At 41.9% G+C, this 15,769-nt stretch overlaps 1 protein-coding gene across 4 annotated transcripts in view; it reads left to right on the forward strand.

Annotated features, from left to right (window-relative positions):
- The first annotated feature begins 7,966 nt into the window (after positions 1 to 7,966).
- Positions 7,967 to 15,769, forward strand: part of Map3k7cl (MAP3K7 C-terminal like) — a 74,701-nt gene continuing 66,898 nt past the window's right edge. For 3 of the 4 annotated variants that reach the window (XM_013504032.1, XM_013504048.1, XM_005375616.1), the window contains exon 1: positions 7,967 to 8,071. The gene's annotated coding sequence lies outside the window, so the exon portion shown is untranslated. Of the gene's footprint in view, positions 8,072 to 13,053; positions 13,127 to 15,769 lie in introns of all 4 variants that reach the window. The other variant, XM_013504040.1, reaches the window with a different exon arrangement.

The raw sequence follows: 15,769 nt of genomic DNA on the forward strand, positions 1-15,769 counted from the left end.
GTTCCCCCAGGGGATATTTGGCAATGGCCGGAGATATTTTGGGATGTAACAACTAGGAGTTTAATAGTAGTATCTAACAGGTAAAGGCCAAGGGCCTGTCCGAACATCCTGCAATGCACAGAAAAAACCCTTACAGCCAAGAATCATCTGGCTTCAAATGTCAGTGGTGCTGAGATGAGGAGCCCTGCTCTAGCGCAGTGGATTCTCAGGTGTCAGAGTCCAGAGGGTGCTTAGCTCACGGGTTAATATGTCTTACCCTCATGTTTTCTAACTCAGAAAGTCTAGGTTGGGATCTATGAATTTGAATTTCTAAGAAATTCCCAGGTGATGTTGATCTTCCCGGTCCAGAGACCACAGTTTGAGAACTACAGCAGGAGGTAAACCCATCAGTCTGTGTTGGGCAGTTTGATACACTGCTTTGCTTAGACGACGGAGCAAAGTGGTACCTTGTTAAACAGGGCACAGTTTGCATCGGCTACTCAAGGAGTCTGCTTGTTGACAAAAGCCTTTGTGTGATGACAGATAGCAACAAGCTTTGCAGTCCTCCTGGAGGGAAGCTGCTCTCCCACACCACACTTGGTACAGCTAGTGCATATGGCTTTCAGGAGGGAGATGCGTTCAAGGACTTGGTCCCACTTTCTCCCATGCATATTGATAGCGCTAGGCCACTTCTCTCTCTTGGGAGGCCGTTTAGCTGGGGAACTTGGCTGAGGCACTTTTTTCCACTTTGACTCAGTGCCTTTCTGCTCCTGGCCTTTCCTGCACTCCTTTCCCCCAGCCTATGGGTCAATAAAAGGGAAGAAGCCTATTTTTGGGGATGCTATCTACCTGTGAGACCATTCCCTTGTCAGTGTAGCACGCCATTTGATCCTCACCTAGAGCCATTCTATGGGGTCAAGTGAGGCATGAGCGAGCCGGAACCTTTCTCTTTTGTCTTTTGCTGTCACTGCTGTGTGAGAAATAATGTGATCATTTCTCTCAGTCTGTCTCATTGTCCTAATTAGTGAGGACAACACCTGATCACTCAACAATTAGTGCCAGATTTTTCTGTTACTTACGGACTGAACTGATACCACCTGTGACATCTGCTATGCTGGAGGATTGCAGATTTAGGGACTGCACATTGGCATTGTTTTGTATTCTTGTTAAAATTCAGTTGCTTGCTCTGTAAGTCTGTGGTGAAGTTTGAGATTCTGTGTTTCTGAAAAGATCTGAGGTGATTCTCCTGGTCTGGAGACCACACTTTGAGTAGCAAGGCTAAAGTTTCAAGAACCGAACAATTTCATCGAGAGAATTTAACACAAAGAGAGACACACAAAACAACAAGAGTGATGCTCCTCGGTAGCATCTGCTATTTCTCAGAGAAATAAACAAGGGGCCTTTAGGACAGTGTTCTTAACCCTGGCTGCACCCATGGACCTTATAATCTTTTCTTTTGGAAGCAGACATTTATAATGAGAAGTGAAATGAATTAGGCATTGCGATGTGGCAGTTTGTATAATTTAATGTCTACCAGCTCGATTTTGTTAAGCTGTGGGGTTGAGGCTAGTTGTGCTAGTTCACAGCTGTAATCTTCATATTTTGGAAAGCCAAGGCAGGAGGATTGTAATTTCAAACCATATCTGAGCATCTTAGTGACTTCGTGAGATTCTGTTTCAAAAAACAAGTTGGGAATGTAGCTCAATGGAAAGACCTTGGGTCAAACCACAGAACTATCTATACACACACAAAAAAAGTGGGGTTGAAAATGTATATGGTGCTCTGAAAATATATGAGCAAAAGGTAGAGATTTGTTGCCAGTTTCCAATGAGAAACTACAAGAGAAAATGCCATTCATTTGTTCATTTAGCATATTTATTGAGTGCCTGCTCTGGCCTGAACATTATTCTAGGTATTGGGAAACACATCAGTTAATAAGGTGGTTAAAATTCCCCAATGTCAGAGCGTTTACAATCTAATGGTGGAGATAAGCTTCAAGGAGGTAGTAATGATAAGCAGGGTAGGTTCGTGATAGCAAAGGCAGTGTATCTTGGGAGCTTATATCAGGTGAATGATCTTTATCTTAAAGACAGGTGGGATCTCCTTCACGAAGCGATGTGGAAGGTGAAAGCAGAAGGCCAGAGCTCCAGGCACAGGGGTGATATATTCAAAAGGCTTGTGATGGAAAAGAACAGTGATCACAGAGTTTTTAAGCATGGCTGAGCTTGGATGGTGAGGAGAGCTCTGCTCCTGGTGAGTTTGGGAAGGTACTGTGTTCAATAGGACACATTTGTTTATGGCTGGATTTAGCCCAGCGGCACAGTGCCTGCCTGGCAAGCTCAAGGTCATGAGTTCGATTCCTGGTACCGGAAAAAAAAAAAAAAAAAGAAGGCAATCCATAGGAACTTAGGGGAAATAGTTGGCTGTTGCACTGGCCTCAGGCACAGTGAAAGTCTCTCTCTTTGCTGTCTTCCTCTCCTCAGCTTCTCTCTGTGTGTTGGTCTGTTCCTCTCCATCTTGGGAGTGCTTCCTCCATATAGATGTTAAATGACGGGTTATGATTACAGATAGCTCAGGGGTTACAGCACCCAAGTTTCATGACTGTAAAGAAAAGAGAGATCTTTTTTTATTTTAAAGACAGTAGTAAGTGAGAAACAAACAAACAAAGAAACAGAACAGTAGCAGCGTACCAGTATCACAAACATAAACAAATCAAAGCAAGAGTATTCAAAGTGATAGTGTCTCAAGACAAAATAATATGAATCAACAGTGGTTGTTACATTACGTATCACTATCCTCAACTACATTGCTCAGACTACCAGATGTAAGAATGAAAGATTGCTCAAACTGTTATAGAGAAGAAAATAATTCATTGATAAAACAGTAGAGATAATATAGAGTTTCACTAGACAAGATGGTAGGAGTTCACCACTGTAATTCCATTGCGTATTGTTACCTTCAAATCAGTTGCTCAGACCACCAGACACAAGCATGCACAGTCGATCAGAGTACACAAAATTGTAATCATTAACTGTTCATTTTAATACACCATCAGACATCAGCAATACAGTTATCTCAGCTATTCATATATATATATATATATATATATATATATATTTATATTTTGCATTCCTTCTTTCTTTTTCTTCTTTAAAAAGGGAGGTCTTTCCTCCAGATGCAAGAATTCATCCGACTCTGGATGAACACCAGGTACAGCTGGAGGAAAATGCTTGTGGCTGGGAGGTGGGAGGATCAAGTCTCACCAGTAGGGTGAAGGGATACTGCCTTAGGGACAAAGGAGTGCCATTATCAGGGAACAGGGGACAGAGTGATGCTGGGCAGACAGAGTAAAAAAATTCAAAGTATTCACGCCATAGGAAGACCTTGACTTTTTCCTCATTGTGTCTTAGCTAATCAGTGTGGTTGTGAACACCCTGATGAGGTGTGTAGGGGCTATCTCTCTATTTGGAGATTGTCTGGGGAAAATGAGAACAGAAAGGAAGCAAAAGAGATTTATAAATTAGAAATATTATTACTGTGTACAGAATATAAGGAGACTGGGTAAAATTAAACTTTATATTCAGTGTTATTCTCCTCACTGTGATTGTCCCTCAGATGCCTGGTAAGTACACAAAGTGTGACAACAACTCTACTTAGGCCAGTAGGCAGTCAGATGTATTATGCTTGTTTAGGTCACAGTGTTTATATGAGTTCTTTTGAAATTTATCATTTATTCTATAAGCATTGTGGTAAATTGTTGTAGCAGCTGAGTTAGAAATATTATAGGCAAGCAGACAGGGCCAGGTCCTCGAAGGAGCCAGTATGGAAGACAAGATACCTTGCAAATGGAAAGATCACTTGCTATGGGTCAGATTTCAAAACAAAAGATTAAACAAACACAGTCACATACCTCCCTAGGGATGGACCTCAGGAATTGATATTCTGAAGAGTCATTGACCCAGCCCCCTACAGGAAAAACCCCTGTTCTGTATTCATGCTCACTTGCTACATGACTTGCTCCCCGTAGTTTTGTCCCGCCTCATGCTCACCTTGTGATTTCTCATCCTCCCCCCAAACCTTGGACCTGCCCGCCTCATGATTTTGCTGTATAAAATCCCTGGAAAATACAGGTTCCATGGGCAACCCATTCGGGTCCCCTTCTGTCTCTCTCTCGGACAGAAGCGTTCTTTCCCTCAATAAGTATATTCTGCTCTTAACCTCCGTTTTCCCTAAAATTCATTCCTCTATTTTAGAGAGCACAAACTCACCCCAGATATCATTCAGGATGGGAGTTTTTCTCCCCTGTATTTAATTAACATGATGAGTAGTTACCACAGCAATTGATTTCCCATAAAATAGGGAAGGGAACAGTATTCCAACTTAATTAGAAGATGCAAGGATATAATTTATGTAATGTTTATAATTGGTTGAAATAGGTTACCCATTAATGTTATAATGTTAAGTTTAATAGAAGTAGGAAGACTCTTGATCTTTTTATTCCCTAGATTATAACCAATTAATATAAACTAGTTGAGCAGTTAAGATTAGATAAGATCATAGCTACTGACCCCCACCCCCTGCGTCGTTCCACACGTTCATGTCCATGTTGTTCATGTTGTCAGGTGTCCCTGTACTAAGACAGTGGGTACTGAATCGCAGCAAAAGTCAGGTTTAGTACTTTGATTGCATTCATCGATCTGGATGGTTCTCTGTAAAGATACTGAGTGTAGCAGTTGGTCAGAGTGGATTAGAAGCCTCTTCTTTCTTTCCTCTTAAGGAACAGATCACCCCTCGCCCTGCTATCCTGTGAACAGCAGCACTGGCATGTGTAAGAAACAGCTGGCACAACCTGCACATACAACGGAAACCCACAGGCTTTGAGCTGTTGAACTTGGCTTCATTTCTTCAGGTAAATCCAGTAATCTTTATATCCTTATCCTTCCCCCCACCGTTCCATAGTATAAAATTGTTTAAATGAAACCTGACTATTGGCTCGGGTTGTAGCTCAGTGGCACAAGCGCCTGCCTGGCAAGTGCAAGATCCTGAGTTCAATTCCCAGTACCAGGCACACACAAAAAAAGAAAACTGACTACTAAGGAGTCCTATAGGTACTTGAGGGAGAATCCATTATGGGTGGAAACGAGTGTGGACTTTGGTGTCCACCTGGTGTTAAAATCTCAAAAGTGACGTTTACTATCTGTCTTGAAGTTGGGAAAGTCATTTAAATACTCGCTCTGTTTCCTCATCTGTAAAATGTGGATGATAACAGGCAACAGGACTGGTGCTTGATGCAAGTTTGGAGATATTTATTGTCCATCAGCTACAAGCATGTACTCGCTATCTCTCACTGCATTGCAAATAACCTCAAAACATAGCAGCTTAAAAACCGCAAACATTGTTTAATTTCATGGTTTCCTTATGTCAAGAATCCGAGTGCGCGTTAGCTGAAAATCCCCGGCTCAGGATATATTACAAATCTGCGCAATATGCCATGCAAAATGTACTGATATGGGTGTGCAAATGGACAGGTGTGATCTTTGGGGAGCACTTTCCCGGATGAAGACTCCCAGTACCGAGTGTCTGCTATAGCTGGGTCAAGTTGGGAAGGTACCCAGATAGATGATTTGATCGTTGTTCACCTGAAGGCTCAGTTCTCAGCCTGGTCTCATTTAAATTTTTATCAGTGACTTAGGTAATGGTATAAAATAATAATCTTTAATTATCCTTGATGATGCATCTTGAAAAACTTTTAAGCATTTGCCTCTGTGTATGTTTATACGTGACACACAGCTACCAGTGTTCTCTATTAACTAATAAAGCTTGATTTCTTACTTGCTTTACACAAAAATTACAAATAGAAGTTCTCTTTCTTTTGGCCTGAGCCCCAAAGGACTGTCTTATATACAATCTGGGTGTGTGCATCCTATTGGCAGAGACAAGGGCTGAGAGATGGGGATTGTGGTTCATGTCAGAGTCAGAATTCAAACAATGTACCTAATATCAGGGGTAAATAATGACGCTCTTCTCATTTCCACCTCTTGTAACAGTGCACAAGTTAGACAACCGTGCATGGCGGACCTGTGGCTTCCCAGTAGCAGAAAGACTCTATGAGTTTCAAGAAAATTGATTTAGCTGAGTGTGGTGGCACATGCCTGTAATCCCGGCATTCTGGAGGCTGAGGCAGGAGGATCGCTGAGAGTTCAAGGCCAGCCTGAAATATATAGCAATACCCTGTTTCAAAAAAAGGAAAAAGAAAATTGATTTAACTCAGTGCAAGGAACAAGCAAGTTAAGTAAGTAGAGGACCCAAGTCCCAGGAAAAAGACTAAATAAGCATTTTTAGAAATGTATCACAAGCTGGGCGTGATGGTGCATGCCTGTAATCCCAGCACTAGGGAGATTGAGGCAGGTGGATCACTGTGAGTTTGAGGTCAGCCTGGACTACATAGCAAGACTTGGTTTAAAAAAAAAAAACAACAACACGAAAAGAAATGGAACCACACCCTAGGCCAAGACATTGAGATTGACGTGATGCCATCAACATTTGATATTCATATTTTCTTTCCTTTTGAGTGTGGTCTGGGTAAATGACACCATTCTAAGGAACAAGATATGGCACAATACGTATGACTAGATCATAAAATGCACTTAAAAATGGCTGCTTCCTTACTGTCTTTCTAGGAGTACGCCCTCTGGAGGAAGGCACCTGCCACCCTGCGGTGACACATGGAGAGGTCCTTGTAATGCAGCAGAAAGGCCTCTTGGTAACAGCCATATGCATGGGTCATCTTGGCAGCAGATCCTTTAGCCTCCATCAAACCTTCAGATAGCCCAACCTCATGAGAGCCAGACAACCTACATGAGCTGCTCCTGGGTCCTTGACCCACAGAAACTATGATAGGCAACAGATTTTGGCAAAGAACAGCTCCAAGTAATATCCAACCTACTGTCTGTTTTCTATAAATAAAGTTTTGTTGAAACACAGCCATGTCCATTGATTTACGTATTGTTTCTGGCTGCTTTTCCACTGCAACAGCAGAGTTGAGTATTTGTGACAGACACCACAAAGCTAGAGATATTTATTGTTTGGCTGTGTCTTACAGAAAGTGTGCCCATTATTGGTGTAAGAAGCTAATTTCTAGAGTTGTGTGTGTCTTTGTGTACTCATAGCAATAGATATATAACACAGAGGAACCTGGCAAAGGTTTCTAAGAGAGACGTACTAGAACAGACAGCGCTTTATGTTGACTTTGGCATATCTGGCCATGACCTGTAGAGTGAGACAGTGTTGTGTCCTGTGACTGGGACAGGAATTGGTGCAAGAGACAAAGTAGCACAACTCTGATAATGGAGCTTAAAGAACCAAAACTCCTAGCTCTGTGATGAAGTATTCAGGTCACTGACTCAATCTGTCCTAAAGTTACCCTACTTCAGCCCCTTCCAAGGTACCCAAGATTGCAAACTTTGTCATTGTCTTAGTTCTTTAGGTTGGCATTTTGGTTATTTGCAGCTAACACTGTGTTAACTGTACAACTTTCTACTTGAAGAACGTAGCCCTGCCATGAAAATGAACCAGACTTTCTAAAAAAATCCCACATACTAATTTGTCAAGTCCATTGGGGAATGTATTAATGGAGCCTGGTACTTTGCAGGGTTTTGTAGCAAAACTTCAAACTGCTTCTACCTTGAATCGCTTTCCACTGGCCACAGCTGCCTCTTTTCCTCCAAATACATTTCAGTCATCCCAAGAAAAGGCCAAAACACTTGGGTTGGTGTGCACTGGATTGCTAGTGCCTCTCAGACCACTCACAATGCATTGGAATCTGTGGAGGAGAAAGGGTTCAAAAGTCACAGTTGATTGCTTGTGCCATCTGTGGTGCTTTCATGATGACCCTGAAATCAGTCCCTACTTTGATTAATAAGTCACCTAAAGAGTGTGCAGTGTACTGACCTGGTTACTGTGTCCACTCCTACTGGTAGCCTGGCACTGGCTAGGTGGGGCTTGGTCTTTGCATTTTTTGCTTCCTCTCTCTTCATTTTTTTTGGTTGGATATTCTTCCTGTTGCATAGGACATCTTCTGATTCCTTTTTTGGTAAGTGACTCCAAGATCCAGGGGTTATAGGTAGATTAAAAAAAAATCAAGGTGAAGAGGATATTTCTATCTATATTTCTAACTCTCTTAGAAATCTCTGCCAGACATTCCTGTATTAGGTTCCTACTGCTGTGTAACAAAAGGACCATCTTCTTTTCTCTCCTTGCTGGCTTTCTGACCCACTCAGTGTTTTTAATTCATGTTAAGAGTTCTTAACATCATAAATGCCTGCCATGGTGTTGCTTACTTTTTCCTTCTCCTTCTTGACACACATTTTCCTGCAAAACATTCTCATGTCCTGTACTGTAAGGCTCTGCTACTCAAAGTCTGGTCCTTGGGCCAGCAGCATCAGCATTATTCCAGACAAACCTTTAAAAATGAGAGCTTTCCCCCTCCTTGAGTTTCTTTTTCTTTTCCTTTCAGAATTATTTCCTATTTCTCCTCTTGGCAAGAAGAGCCCCTGCTTTCCAAGTAGAAAAAACCCATTTCCCACTTCTAAGTGCACTTAGGCTTAGAATGGCTTCTTCCCACTCCATAGTATGTCGTTTTCGTTGGTGATGGGCACACTAGTCATTGGACAATAAATCCTCCATCTAGGGGTAAGCTTTGCTGTTTTCAACTCTGCCTTGACCAAACTTACTCACTGATGTAAATTTGAGAACCTCCTTTGCTGAATCAGGGAAAGCTTGTCTGGATTAGAAAAGTCCCATGTAGAAACTTGACACTGTCCTGAGCAGGGAATATTTGGAATCACACACAGGAAAGGCTGGGTGTTTGTTGACTTGCCTAAGGGTAGAGTATGTGTGCACCGTCTCTAATTACAGCACTCCAGGAAGCCTCACCCTGAAGGTACGACTGCTATGAACCCAGCATGTTCTTCAGCTACTCGTCATTAGCTGAGTGGATATTTTCTTTCTTCACATACAATCTTCTCTGACTGGCCTCCTTCCTGCAGTCTTTAATGCTTGGCAACTCACTGGCCCCATACTCTGGGGCAAGAGGTCTAGGCTTACCTCTCACTCTACTCTCTCCAAGATATATTTAATAGTTCCATGTGAATAACTAATTCTTGGTGAAACCATTGGTTCCCTTCAAGGATCCCAAAAGAGAGCTGGAGAGCCACAAAAGAGGGTCTTCTTTGCTGAGAAGTATGTGTTTCCCAAGGAGAAGGAAGACAGTTTTCATTTTACCAGAACCCTTTGTTCCCACCCACCTGTCCAGCCCCAGTGGGACCTAATCGCTGATTAGACTCTGGACCAATCCTGACCTTGGTTTTCTGCAGCTCCAACATTGCAATAGAATTTGCCCTACTTTGTGGTGAAAGAAGATCTTTCCTTCTGAGTTTTCTCCTACATGTGTTCGCCTTTTCCTTCCCTACTTCCTGTCTCCCATGCCGTGGGAATTAATCCTCCACAGATCAGATTCTGCCCTTCATTCCCCGTGTCACTCCACTGAGCTCCCCAAGCTCTCACTGGACACTGAAATGGTGGGGACAAGGTCTTTATTCTCAGGAGGGAGGAGAAATGTCCTGCTTAGTTATTGAGTCATCCTTGCAAATTAATAATCCCAGTAACATGATTAATGACTTGAAGGACATTCAAGTGCTCTGCCACCCTTGTAGAAGGAACATTCATTGTTTCCCTAGAGAAGTGGAGTAGGAGCAGGAGATTCCAGGTAATGGGAATACACATCTGATGGAGACCACTATGAAGCAGACTTGAGCAGAACTTAAATTAATCAGTTGGCTTTTCACGTTCACTTGTGAATCTGTCCAAGTCCTGGGCTCCTTGTCTGGAAATGACTGACTCATAGTAAGTGAACCTCTGTGAGTCACTAATCCCTACTAAAACCTGTAGTGGTGGATGAAACCAGAAAGCCTCAAAGGGTAAGACAGGCTCACAGCCAAGGACACCTGGATCCAGTCTCAACTAGATAAAGACTATAGCCTCAGGCATCTCACTCCTGGATGGATTAGCTTAATACCTTATTTGAAGAAGTCCTTGAGTGAGTCTGCCCTTCTTGAGTATTCCCCTCCCTTCTTCTGGCAACCAAATAAATATGGGCCACACAGAGAAAGTCTTGGTCTTAGCCCTAAGAGAATCTTGAATTCTGTGAGAGGGCTCTGATCCTCTCGGAGCCCTGAAATCGTTCCATTTTCCTCTTTTTATTTAGCCTTCACTATACACTCATTCAGGAGATTGTGGACTTGATCAGCCTGAAATAACTAAGGAAAATTATTAACCCAATACACATTACATACAGAGGCATAAGTCCATGAAGCCACACAGGAAAGTCTTATGAGAAGCTCACTTAGATGGAATTTTTATGGGTCTTATCCTAGAAGGTCAGTGTGGAAGACCAGTGGGATGGAAAGACAGTGACATCCAAGAATGCTTTAGATCACCTTCTCATGCTGCACAGAATGGAGGGTGCATTCTGCCCAGAGTTGCTCCTGGGCTGGATGCAATGCAGACAGCCCTGGCTATTAAAGAGGGCTATGTGAAACCATTGCCATGCAAGACAGAAAAGAAAAATTCTCCTTCCTGTGGATTCCTTTCCCTAAAATATTGCTGAAGTAGCTCTAAAAAGACATGGTCTAGGCTGGCCTTGCCTGGTTCCCAGCCTTTCCTTATCTCAGTTGGAATTCCATGAACCTTCCAGTCTTCTTATACTCAGCTTGAGGACAAAGCCAGATAAGGAACCTCCATGCAAATTAGGGAAAGGTATCTTCTTCTGGGAAGCCAAAGGCTTGGTGAAGCTGAGGATGTTGTGAGTACACAAGGGGCGGAATCTATGAAGGAAAAGGAGCCATTTTCAGCAGGCAGAGGGAGACCAACAGGGGAACCAGAGCTCAGAGAACATTGCTGAGCTGGTTTTGGTCCTACCCACTCACTGAAACCCTGGCCAAAGAGCGTAAGGATCAGGCATGAAAAAATTGGCAATGTTGCAAAGTTTATGAGGTATAATTGACAAATACATTGACATTTTTAATTTAAAAATTTCTTACAGAAAAAGGCATATTGCCATTAATCTCCATCAAAATACTCCCTCTCACTTCAAAGGTACATCATTGTTCTTGCCACTTTAGGAAGCAGTTCTGGAAGTGCTGTTTTGTGAGTGTCTCTAGTTGTGCTGTCGTGCCTACCTGGATGTCTTAAAGTGATTCAAAATATTTACCTTTCATGGTCATTTTGACTTTGGGGAAGAGCCAGAAGCTGCACTGCACCAGATCTGGTGAATACAGTGGAGGAAGACACAGTTTCCTGTTTTCCTAGCCTGTCTTTCTTTTGGACAGTCCTTGGCCACAGCATTCACTTTATTTTTTATCACACCTTGTAAAAACATGAAAGAAAACTTCCAGAACTGCTTCAGAAAAAGGCAAGAATCATGGCATAAGTGTGTTGGAAGTGAGGGGAAGTCTTTTGAGGGAGATGAATACCAATGTATCTTTTTTTGTTATCTTTTTTGAGACAGGGTCTCCCTATGCAGTTCAGGCTGGACTTGAGCTCACTTTGTAGCCCAGGCTGGTCTCAAACTTGCAAAGATCCTCCTACCTCAGCCTCCTTAGTGCTGGGATTACAGGTGTGAGCCACCACGACCAGCTGTAATAACATTTATAATGTAAACATTCTCTGTATATTTGGTTCACACATTATGCAACTGAATCACTACTATGGCTGTTCTCCTGCCAGATGTCCCAGTCTGGGTCAGTTGGCTTTGGCTCTCTGTCCCAGACCAGTCTCTGTATTGTGCTGGTCCTTACCACACAATTGATGTCCCCAGACCTTGGGATGTGGCCGATGGTTGCAGGATGTCTCTGTATTGCTGTCTATCCCCGAGTCCTGTCCTGAGTATGTTCTACTCTGCCCGTCCTTAAAGCACAGCTTCCTGCCTTTCCATTTCCAGTTGCTTTGACCCCTGCTATTTAGGCTGTGACCCACTGGGGAGGAAAGAAGCTGGGCCCATGGAGGGCTTTTTGCTGAAGGCTAATAGGAAGAAGATGTGGCTGGCATTCAAAGTCTGCAGTGTATCAGACTCAGACTTACAAAAGAACTGGGAGAACCAATCCCTGTTGTTTCAGTAAGCGTCTCTCCTTGTCTGCTTGTCAGAGTGGCTGGAGCCAACTCAAAGGCTTTTGATATTGACTGCCAAATTATCCTCCAGAAATATTATACCAGCCGGAACCCCTACCAATAGCATATAAAAATGCACAATTCCCTGTACTCATACTAATACTGAATGTAAGCACTGAAGAATGGAATTTGAACTGCAGTCTCTTTATCAGTGCTGGGGTATGGTTGGATGCACCACTCACCTTCTGAATCTCAGTGTTCCAGCATGTCTAGTCAGCATCATGACCATGCTTCTTTTTGTGTATGTATGTATGTATGTATGTATGTATTTTTTCTCAGTACATGCTTGTAGTAATTACCGATCACACTCCTCTGGGAGTTAGTAGATGTACATAACACATCTTGTTTATTTTTTGACTTCCTTACCCTTCCCTTCTCTCACTCCGCTCTCCCTGCATCTCTTGATCCCCCTCCAATTTGCAAATGATCTCTCTCCCTGTTTCCTACCATCTATCTTTCATACTTACAGGGTTGGTGCCAACTCACAGCACTACGGAGAGTGCCAGCGAGAGAAAGTGTAAGCAGACGTTTTGTAAACCAACATAAGCATTGGTGTAATTCATCTTTTGCTTCAGTAGAACCAACTATAGAATGTATAGGAGGTTAAATGGAACAGTCAGACATAATTTCATAGTGTTCAGTCAACTCAAATGGTCTGAGAATTAGACTAAATGAAAAGCACATGAATGCTTTGGTAAGAGCCCCAGAATTCAACTCAAGTCTGCATTCAATTTAGGTTGGACCCAGACAAATTTTCTGATTTTAAGGACATAGCCCCAGAGTCCACGAATTTCTCTTTTTCATACCAGAATTATAGTCTTATTTGGATGCTTTGTATCTTCCTACTAGGTTGACATTCTTAACCTCCCTGGGTGCTACCTGAGAAACTTCCATCATTTCATTGCCAAAATTAGGTGACTGGGTAAGGTTGCCTGTTTCCTCTCCTTACTAAGCTTTCCCCACATCAGTACTTTCCTAGTAAAAGATTTCTAAGTGTGGACATAGGGAGGGGGCCAGGCAAGTATTAAGTGCTGTGAGTTCCAAAGAGAAAGGAATCCCATTATGTGTAACTAGACTAACATTTATGTGATGCTTCTTTTATGACTACTTAATTAATGCTGTTATTACTTTGGCCGCTAGTAATTAATTTAATTTTAATTAGCAACAGAAAAATGTTAGGTCTCTTTTTCCCCTTAAAATCAGAGAGAATTAAAAAATGTATTTGACCATGAAACTTTAAGAATCTCATAAGCCTGAGGAGTCTGGCAAAGATCCATCTATCTAAGTAGTGGGCTTTTCTCTTTGTAGATATTTGTTGACATAGTTATATGGATGGATTTTGACTGGCAGTTCTATAATACATTTCACTCTACTGAAATTCATTTCTTGATTTATAAGTCACATATCTAAATTGAATAGTACACTATTCCCCAGACATAGAATTGGTATAGTAATGATTTATGTCTCCAAGTAATAATTACTCTACATTTTTGGGTATATTTCAAATTACACAAACATTTATACCTCAAGCTGGCCTTAGGCAAAATGCTAAAAGCCCAGTAAGCTATCTTATACATATACCCTCATACTGTAGTTCTTATTTTTTATAGTATTGTCTCCTAGGAATGTGATTTCTGGGTCAAAGGCATGTGGGATTTTTATTCTAACTGATGTTATTTGATTGCTCTCCTGAAAGACATTAATTCTGCAATGCACCAATGTGTTTTCGCCTGTGGTCCTGTCAACAAGAGCTGCTATTTGTTTTTAAAAGGTTATCAGTGCAGTGATGTATAACACGCTATTATACTGTGTACTTAAATTGTGCATTCTTTTCTTTTGATGAACCTGAACATATTTTCACTTTTTTTCAAATCTTCTACAATTTGTACACATTTGCATTTTTACTATCTTCCACTACATTCTGGAGCAACCACACATTTTATTTTAAACACAAAATCAATCTATTTGCCATAAATAAAAAAGAACTATATTATCTTTGTTGGTTTGGGGCTTATTTTGCAAGGGGAGCAATATAATACAGGACACATATTTTATAAGATTATTTATAATAGTAACTCAAAGAATGATATACAAGAGAGTGCAGGAAGTCTGTCCACACACTAAGACCAAGGAAATCAGCCGAGGGCCTAGATCCCATGGAAATGTCCTGCATAAGTCCTGCTGAAGACCTAGAGCTCATAACAATGCCTCCCGTGAGTCCACCTGGAGGCCTAGAGCCCATTACAACATCTCATGCAGGCCTGTTTCATGGATCTGCACTGGGGAGGCCCAAAGGTCAGTGGTGGAATCTAGAAAGTCTGTGCCAGCGGAATGAAGGATCTGTGCTAGCAGGCTGAGGGATATGCACTGGAGCCAGGAAGCGATGCTCAGAAGAACCAGAGCTCCCCCGAAAGGTTCCAGAGCCTTCTTCAGCAACAGTGAGGTCCTGAGCTCCTCGGAGGATGAAAACAGCCAAGCTCATCAGGAAAGCCAGCATGACGGGCTCTGCCAAAACAACCAACAGCTCCCCACAGCTTCCACCAGCTCCCAACAGCCTTTCTTCTTCTCCAGGTCTGCCTTTTATGCTACTGGCAACAGACCCAGGTGGGCCTTCCACACCCAGCACCATGTTTCTCAGTTCAGCTGGGGGTTATGAATTGACCACCAGTTGTCAATCTACCACAGTATCTTAATAGACATTCATAGTTTTGACACTCTACACTTTGTACCACTTACCTTAATTACAAATTTTAACTAAAGTCATTCATTTTGAGTGTATTCTCTACTTTTTTCACTTTCTACAACTGCTATATTCAGATGTTGAGGAATAAGCTTTCTAACATTTTTGGTCTTTCTATTGCCCCATTTTCCATCTCTGTACCTTTTGATTCTATTTTCGGTTAGGTAGTTCCTAAAACCATATGTTCCATCTCTTCTATTGAATTTTGCATGTCTGAGTTCACGTTCTTAATTTCCATTTCTGTTTTCAAGTTATTAATTTTAAAGAACTTCTTACTATTCTCTGAATATTTCTCCTTTGTAATTATCCTTGTTTCCTGGATTCAGTATCTTCTCTTAAATAAGAACATATGCATTTTAATGAATATTGCTTCACTCTCCTCAGACTCTTTGATTTACTGTTTTGTCTTCCATTTTAGAAGTATCCGTTGAGACTTTGCTTTTGTTTAAGAGTGGGGAGCTGGGATGCCGCCTAGAAGTTCTGAGTGTTCTAGTGGACTTGTAGTCCGTCGAGTGATCCTTCTGTCTAGCTTTGTTGGGAACTTGCCCTTACTTCCTTGTCTAACTCTGTTTTATATTGCTATGATACAATGGAATACCTGAGCCTTGGGAATTCGTGAAGAACAGAAATTTATTGATTCATAGTTCTGCATGCTGGGATGTCCAAGACTAGGCTAGTGAGTGGGGCCTTGGTGCTTTGTGGAGAGAGATAGAGATAGAGAGAGAGAGAGAAGAAGAAGAAGAAGAAGAAGAAGAAGAAGAAGAAGAAGAAGAAGAAGAAGAAGAAGAAGAAGAAGAAGAAGAAGGAGAAGGAGAAGGAGAAGGA

Source organism: Chinchilla lanigera, unplaced genomic scaffold (genome assembly GCF_000276665.1).
Source record: "Chinchilla lanigera isolate Chin_1 unplaced genomic scaffold, ChiLan1.0 scaffold00006, whole genome shotgun sequence".
NCBI classification, from domain to species: Eukaryota; Metazoa; Chordata; class Mammalia; order Rodentia; family Chinchillidae; genus Chinchilla; species Chinchilla lanigera.